We start from the raw sequence: 8,479 nt of genomic DNA on the forward strand, positions 1-8,479 counted from the left end.
ACCACACATCTGCAATCATCTCATTTTTGACATATCTGACAAAAAGAAGAAATGGGGAAATGATTCCTTATTTAGCAAATTGTACTGGGAAAAGTGGCTAGCCATTTGTAGAAAGCTGAAATTGGATCCCTTCCTTACACATTACATAAAAATTAATTCAAAATGGATAAAACACTTAAATGTTAAACCTAAAACCATAAAAAACCTAGAAGAAAACCTAGGCAATACCATTATGAACATAGGCATGGGCAAGGACTTCATGACTAAAACACCAAAAGCAATGGCAACAAAAGTGAAAATAGATAAATAGGACAGTGAAAAAACTGCCATCAGAGTAAACAGGAAACCTACAGAATGGGAGAAAATTTGCAATCTACAAATCCAACAAAGAACTAATATCCATAACCAACAAAGAACACAAACAAATTTATATGAAAAAAAAAGTCATCAAAAGGTGGGCAAAGGATAAGAAGAGACACTTCTCAAAAGACGACATCTATGCAGTCAACAGAAGCAGGGAAAAATGGTCATCATCACTGGTCATCAGGGAAATGCAAATGAAAACCAAAATGTGATACCATCTCATGCCCCTTAGAATGGTGATCATTAAAAAGTCAGATGCTGGAGTAGATGTGGAGAAATTGGAATACTTTTACACTGCTGGTGGGAGTGTAAATTAGTTCAACCGCTGTGGAAGAGAGTGTGGTGATTCCTCAAGGATCTAAAACTAGAATTACCATTTGATTCACCAATCCCTTTACTGGAAATACACCTAAAGGATAATAAATCATGCTACTGTAAAGAAACATGCATATGTTTGCTTATTGTGGCACTATTTACAACAGCAAAGACTTGGAAACAACCCCAATATCCATCAATGATAGACTGTATTAAGAAAATGTGGCACATATACAAGATAGAATCCTATGCAGCCATAAAAAAGGATGAGTTTATGTCCTTTGCAGGGACATGGATGAGCTAGAAACCATCATTCCCAGCAAACTTTCACAAGGACATAAAACCAAACACCACATATTCTCACTCATAGGTGGGAATTGAACAATGAGATCACTTGGACACAGGGCAAGGAAAATCACACACCAGGGCCTGTCAGGGAGTAGGGGGTAGGGATTTGGGGGAGGATTAGCATTAGGAGAAATACCAAATGTAAATGATGAGTTGATGGGTGCAGCAAACCAACATGGCACACGAATACCTATGTTCAAACCTGCACACTGTAGACACTTACCCTGGAACTTAAAGTATAATAAAAATTTAAAAATAAATAAATAAATAGAAATGCATCCTATTATGTTCATTTCAGATGTACAACATATACTATGGGATACATATTGCTATTTCAAAGGATACTATACTGGAACAAATTCACATGTTTCTAATCTCACATAGTTATTGCTATAGTTCGGATATTTGCTTTTACAAACTATGCTGAAATTTGATCCCCAGTGTTGGAGGAGAGGTTGAGTGAGAGACGCTCAGGTCATGGGGGTGGATACTTTATGAAGAGCTTAGTGTCATTCTTGTGATAAGGAGGGAGATTCTTTTTTATTAGCCTTTGAGAACTCACTAAAAAAAAAAAAGCCTGGCATCACCCTCCCTTCTGTTGCATATGTGTGATTGTAAATATTTTTCTTTCTGTGCCTGGTTTATTTCACTTAGCATAGTTACCCCCAAGATCCTCCATGGTGGGGCAAATGGCAAGATCTCATTCTTGCTTAGGGCTAAATAATATTTCTTTGTACTGGACAATACGGTTGTTTCCATATTTTAGGTATTGTTAATAATGATTCAATGAATATGAGAGTGCAAATATCTCTATGAGGTAGGGACTTCCTTTGGTTATATGTCTAAAGGAAGAGTTGTTGAGGCATAAGTAGTTTTATTTTTAATTTTCTGGAAACCTCCATACCAATTTTTATAGTTGCTACACATTACCAACAACACTGTACATGAGTTTTATTTTCTAAACATCCTAGCCAAACTTTGTGATCTTTTCAGTTTTTAATAATAGCCATCTTGATGTGAGTTATGTAACGTCTCAAAGTACCTTTGATTTAAATTTTTTCTGATGATTAATGATGTTGAATATGTTTTAAATACCTGTTACCCATTTAAATATGTTCTTTGGAGAAATGTCAATTCAGAGCTTTTGCTCAACTTTTAATATGTTTATTTGTTTTGCTACTGTTGAGTTGTACAATGTTGGGGAAAACAGTCCCACAACACCCCGCAGGTACCCTGAGTCTGGGGGAGACAAAGGAGTTAGAAAGAGAGAGAATAAGCATTTAAAAGGCAGGTCCAGGGCGCCGGAGCATCAGAGGATTGCTCACTGCCCAAAGATGTCAGGCTCCACCTAATTTAGTGGTCTACAAGATCTTTGTTCTTAGGGTGGATAAGAGCGGGAGGAAGGAATGACGAAAAGGATTAATCAGTGAAGGAAAACTCGTCAGTCATTGAGTAGGATGTACAGCACTGGTGGTTTCTGTGAATTCCCTTGAGCAAAGGCGTGTGGCTAATCTCCCTGAGCAACCAGTGGAATGCACTGTGCGGTTGTGCTCTCAGGGAAAAAGACATGTAGGCAGTAAGGAGATTTTCTCCTCAGAAGCCAACCATGGCTCCCCATGGGTGTCTCACACAGGGAAGATCAAATCAACCGGCACCTCAGAAACTTTCTTTCCCACATACAATTTCTTCATAAACATTAGATCCTAACCCATCATCAGATATATAGCTTGAAAATATTTTCCCCAATATTTAGGCTATTGTATTTGGTCGACTGATTCCTTTTTCATTTGATGTAGTCTTGCTCATTTGCTTTTGTTTATGTGGACTGAGGTTTTAATATGCTATCTAAAATAATTATTACCAAGGCCATCGTTCATGAGCATTTTTCTATGTTCTCCTCTAGGTGTTGTAGAGGTTGCAGTCTTACATTTAGGAATTTTCAACTTATCTTCATTTGATTTTTGTGTATGATGTAAAATGTGGATCCAATTTTGTTATTGTGTGTGTGGAAATCTAGTTCTCCCAGCACTACTCATAGAAAACATGATCCCTCTTCTCATTTTATCATTTTGCTGCAGATTTCAAAAACTAATTGACTACATATGCTTGGATGTTCTGTTCTGTTCATTTGGTCATGTTTCTGTGTTCATGCCAATTTCAAATAAGGTCGTGTGATTCTTCCCAGTTCTTTTTCTTTCTCAAGAATTGTTTTCACAATTTATGGCTCTCTATATAGCTATACAAGTTTTGTACTTTGTTTTCTATTTCTGTGAAGAATGCCATTGAAATTTTGATGGATCACATTGCATCTGTGTATTGCTTTTGATGCTATAAATATTTTAACAATATTAACTCTCCCAATCCATAAGCATAGAGAATCTTTCCATTTATTTTTGTCTTCTTAAATTGCTTTTATCAATGTCTCATAGTTTTCAGTGGAGAGATCTTTTACTTTCTGGTTACCTTTTTTTTAAGTATTTAATTTCTTTGATATGCTTATAAGTCAGATGAGTTTCTTGAATTCTTTTTCAGTCAGGTAATTATTTGTACAATGACGTTACCAAATTTTTTCATTGGTTCTAACAGTTTCTTAAATAGAACATTTGAACTGTCTTTACATATAGGAGTTTGTCATCTGCAAAGAGAGATAACTTTACTTATTGCTTTATAATTTGGCTGCCTTTTTTTTTTTCTCATCAGATGTTTATGTTCCCTATTTGATTTGTTTCCGTTTTAATTATTATTTTATTAATTGTGCCAATTTTGAAGTTCGTTGTTTTTCCTTCTAGATTCTTAGATACAATGAGATGTTGCTTATTTGGTATCTTTATTTTTTTAATGTACTCATTTATTGCTGTAATGTTCCATCATAATGCTGCTTCATTGCACACCATAGGTTTAGGTATGTTGTGTTTCCACTATTATTTGTCTCAAGATATTTATGAATATTTCTTTTATGTTTATTTTCAACAATTCATTGTTAAGGAGCAATGTTTTAAAAATGTCATGTAGGCTGGGGGGCAGTGGCTCATGCCTGTATTCTCAGAACTTTGGAGGCCGAGGAGGGAAGATCATGAGGTAAGGAGATAGAGACCATCCTGACTAACACGGTGAAATCGTGTCTCTACTAAAAATACGAAAAATTAGCTGGGGGTGGTGGCAGTCACCTATAGTGCCAGCTATTCGGGAGGCTGGGGAAGGAGTATGGCGTTAACCTGGGAGGCGGAGCTTGCGGTCAGCTGAGATTGTGCCACTGCACTGCATCCTGGGCAACAAAGCGAGACTCTGTCTCAAAAAAAAAAAAAAAGTTCATTATTTGTGAGTCTTTTTTTTTTTTTTTTGATTTCTCCTCTTACTGATTTTTGGTTTGCTACCATGACAGTCTGAAAAATATTAAATATGTTTTTAGCCATCTCACTTTTTTAACACTTATTTTATGGCCTAGCACATGGTCTATCTTAGAGAATCCTCCAGGCGTGTTACAGCAAAATATATATTCGGCTGCTACACGATGAAAAGTTCTGTATATGTCTGTGGGTTCATTTAGTTAAAATTAAAGTCTGGCATTTTCTTATTAATTTTCTGTCGAGTTTATCTATTCCTTGTTTTAATTGAGGTACTGAAATTTCCTACAATTATTTGATTGCCATTTTCTTCTTCATTTCTATTTATATTTGCTTTAAATATTTAGGTGCTCCAATGTTGAGTGCAGATGTATATATATAACTGTTATAACATTTTGATGAATTGATTGCTTTATTATTAAATGATGACCTTCTTGGTCTTATGACAGGTTTTGAATTGAAATCTCTTTTATACATGGGAGTATAGCCACTCCTAATTTTTTAATTACCATTTGCATAGCAGTATCTTCTTCTATTCCTTCATTTTCAGCCCATGTTTGTCCTTAAAGATTAAGTGGGTCTCATGGGTAACATGTAGTTGAATCCCGTTTTTAAAATCCATTTGGTTACTCCACATCTTTTAATTACATAATTTAATTCATTTGCATTCAAGATAATTATTGATAATTAAGTTCTTACTACTGCTATCTTGTTAGTGGTTTCTGATTGAGTCATACATCATTTTTTCCCTTCTTCCTCCCATGTCTGCTTTTAAATGTTTAGCATTTAAATATCTTCAGTAGTGATAAGCTTTGACTGCTTTGTTTTTATCGTTAGTGTTGCTGCTGTAGTTTTTGATGGTCTTCAAATGCTCAGAGAAAACATCTTATAGTTAATAATCAACTAGCTTAAGCTGACAACTTTTGTCACATAAAAACCCTAGACACTTATCCTCTGTTCCAATGATGTTTTTGACATCACAATTTATATCTTGTAATACTGTGTCTTCCTTAAAGTCCTATTGTTGACAAGTCTTTTGCCAAATGATTTCGAGCTCCTCCATTTTTTTGTTTATTTTCCCTTGGTGCTTTTAGAATTTTCTTTATTTCTCAACCTTTGAGAGCTTGATTCTCTTTTTTGGCAGCACTTTTATTTTTCCTTACACAATTATGTGTTGCTGAGGCCTAACGTTCTCACATAACAGTAGAAAACAAAAATTTGTTGTCATCTCTTTACAGAATCTAGAATTTCATACAAAAAACCTTACATAAATTAAAAGGATGAATACATTTACAAGTGTAAATGCAAACTGCTTCCAAATCAAGGCAAGTGAGAGTCCACCGTGTTCTGGAAAAAACATCAGCTGAGAAAGGAAACTGGGTCCTATGGCTTGGACTTTCCAACCGTGACAGACAGGCAGGACAGAAGAAACTAGGTCAGGAGTCCTTGCCAGCCTTTAGAGAAATCCCAGAACACTCAGCCCTGATACATTAATACCCTGCACAGATCAGAGACTGCTGGCCATGCAGACACACCAAGCCACAGACTTGTCTTCCACAAGTACATTCTTACCTCAGTCACGAAGTGACCACTCCAGGTGCACTAAAGTTTGAACTCAAAGATATGTACACAGTATTAAACAAATACCAAGGGGAACAATTAACTTGAATTCAAGGTCAAAATCAGCAACAAGTTCTATGATCCAGTGCTGGTATCAGATACAAGCTTCAAGGACAATTTCTTCTCAAAGGCTTATTCCAATTTCATGAGGCTAGCATGAGGTGTACGCATTTGCCAAGGGCAAATTTATACTTCTGTATTAACGCATGCAGCAAATGCTACACATCTGCTCAGTCCATTTAGAAGCATTTGTGGTGGATGATGGAGGAGCCTGACTCATCATACTCCTGCTTGCTAATCCACATCTGCTGGAAGGTGGACAGTGAGGACAGGATGGAGCTACCAATCCACACTGAGTACTTGCGCTCTGGGCGTGCAATGATCTTAATCTTCATGATGCTGGGCGCCAGGGCAGTGATCTCCTTCTGCATCCTGTCGGCAATGCCTGGGTACATGGTGGTGCTGTCAGATAGTACCGTGTTGGCATACAGGTCTTTGCGGATGTCCACGTCACACTTCATGATGGAGTTGAAGGTGGTCTCATGGATGCTGCAAGATTCCATACCCAGGAAGGAAGGCTGGAACAGCACCTCTGGACACCGGAACCGCTCCTTGTCAGTGGTGATGACCTGGCCATCGAGCAGTTTGTAGCTCTTCTCCAAAGAAGAGGAGGATGTGGCAGTGGCCATCTCCTGCTTGAAGTTCAGGGAGACCTAGCACAGCTTCTCCTTGATGTCATGCATGATTTCCCACTTGGCTGTGATGGTGAAGCTGTAGCCTAGCTTGTTGAGGATCTTCATGAGGTACTCAGTCAAGTCCCAGCCAACAAAGTCCAGAAACAGGGTGGCATGGGGAAGGTAGTAGCTCTCCTAGAAGGGCACCGTGTTGGTGACCCTGTGTCCAGAGTCCATGACAATGCCAGTGGTGCACCCAAAGCCATATAGGGACAGCACATCTTGGATGGCCACATACATGGCTTGGGTGTTGAAGGTCTCAAACATAATCTGAGACATCTTCTCTCTGTTGGCCCTGGTGCTCAGGGGTTCCTTGATTAGCAGCACTGGGTGCTCCTCTGGGGCCCCATGCAGCTTATTGTAAAAGTGGTGCCAGATCTTCTCCATGTTTTCCCAGTTGGCGATGATGCCATGCTTGATGGGTTACTTCAGGGTCAGGATGCTGTGCTTGCTCTGGGCTTTGTTGTTCATGTAGGAGTCCTTCCGGCCCATGTCCACCATCATTCCCTGGTGTCGGGGGCACCCCACGATGGAGGGAAACATGGCTCAGGGAGCGCTATCCCTAGCAAAGCCAGTTTTGCACATGCCAGAGCCATTGTCAGTGAGCAGCATGGCGATCACTTCTTCTATTGCGATGGGCAGAGGAGTGGGATAGCGGAGCCACAGAAGAACAAGGTGAACGAGCTGGCAGTGGTGACTGGAGTGAGAGTTTTATTCTTGTTTGTTGTGGGATAGTTTTATGTGGTATTAATCTTTTTTGTTGACTACGATCTTTCTGATCCTGTATATTTATATTTCTCTCAAATTTTTGAAAGTTATTATTCACCTGAATATGCTGTATATATCTTCCTTTTGCTGAACTCTTTCACGAATATTGCTAAATCTTAGATTTGCTTATTTAAGGTAATTCTGTATATCTGGTAAATAGTCTTCATTCTTTTTGATTGTTTTTCTGTTTTGTTCTTTGTGAATTTCTTAATAACTTTTGTTAATTTATTTTATTTTCTTTTTTCTTTTGCCATTTTTTTTTTTTTTGGACAAAGCCTCTCTGTGTTGCCCAGGCTGGAGTTCAATGGCACTACATTGACTCCCTGAAATATCAGGGTTTCACCGTCATGTCCAGACTGGTGTTGAACTGCTAACCTCAAGTGATCAACCCATTTCAGCCTCCCAAAGTGCTGTGATTACAGGCCTGAGCCTGCACAACTGGTCCTAATAACTCATTTTAGAGCTCACTGATTCTTTATTCTGTTTGATCTATTCTGCGGTTGAAAGCCTTCTGATTTTTCCACTTCAACCAGTATATTTCTCAGTTCCAGGATTCTTTATTTTTAAATAATTTCAGTCCATTTTTAAAAGTTTCTTTCAGAATTGTATCAGTTCCTTTTCTGTGTTGTTTTAGAGATCTGAGTTTCCTGAAAACTGATAACTTGAATTCTTGATCCAATAAACACTGATAGCCATCTTATTAATTAGCATTGGTCAATGGTTTATGCTTTGTCCATTTAGGGAGGTTAAAATTTCCTCTTTGGTATTATTTCTTGTGGTTATACATCTATATCTTTTTATTGAAGGACTAGTTATTTAGTTTATTGTTCTCTCTGTCTTATTTTGCATTTTGAGTTTTCTTTAAGACATAAGTATTGTGGGGTATTGTTTGCTTGATTTTGGCTAGGTCAATGCCTCTGTTTTGGCAGTAGATGGTGCCTTAAGCCCAGGTTTATCTCAGCTCTAACAAACTTTGAAACACAGCCA

General features: G+C 37.9%; 1 pseudogene; it reads right to left on the bottom strand.

Moving 5' to 3' along the window:
- Positions 1-6,137: 6,137 nt before the first annotated feature.
- LOC129025838 (actin, cytoplasmic 2-like) lies at positions 6,138-7,354 on the bottom strand (annotated as a pseudogene).
- Positions 7,355-8,479: the final 1,125 nt, after the last annotated feature.

The sequence above is a fragment of the Pongo pygmaeus genome, chromosome Y (genome assembly GCF_028885625.2).
Source record: "Pongo pygmaeus isolate AG05252 chromosome Y, NHGRI_mPonPyg2-v2.0_pri, whole genome shotgun sequence".
Taxonomy (NCBI): domain Eukaryota; kingdom Metazoa; phylum Chordata; class Mammalia; order Primates; family Hominidae; genus Pongo; species Pongo pygmaeus.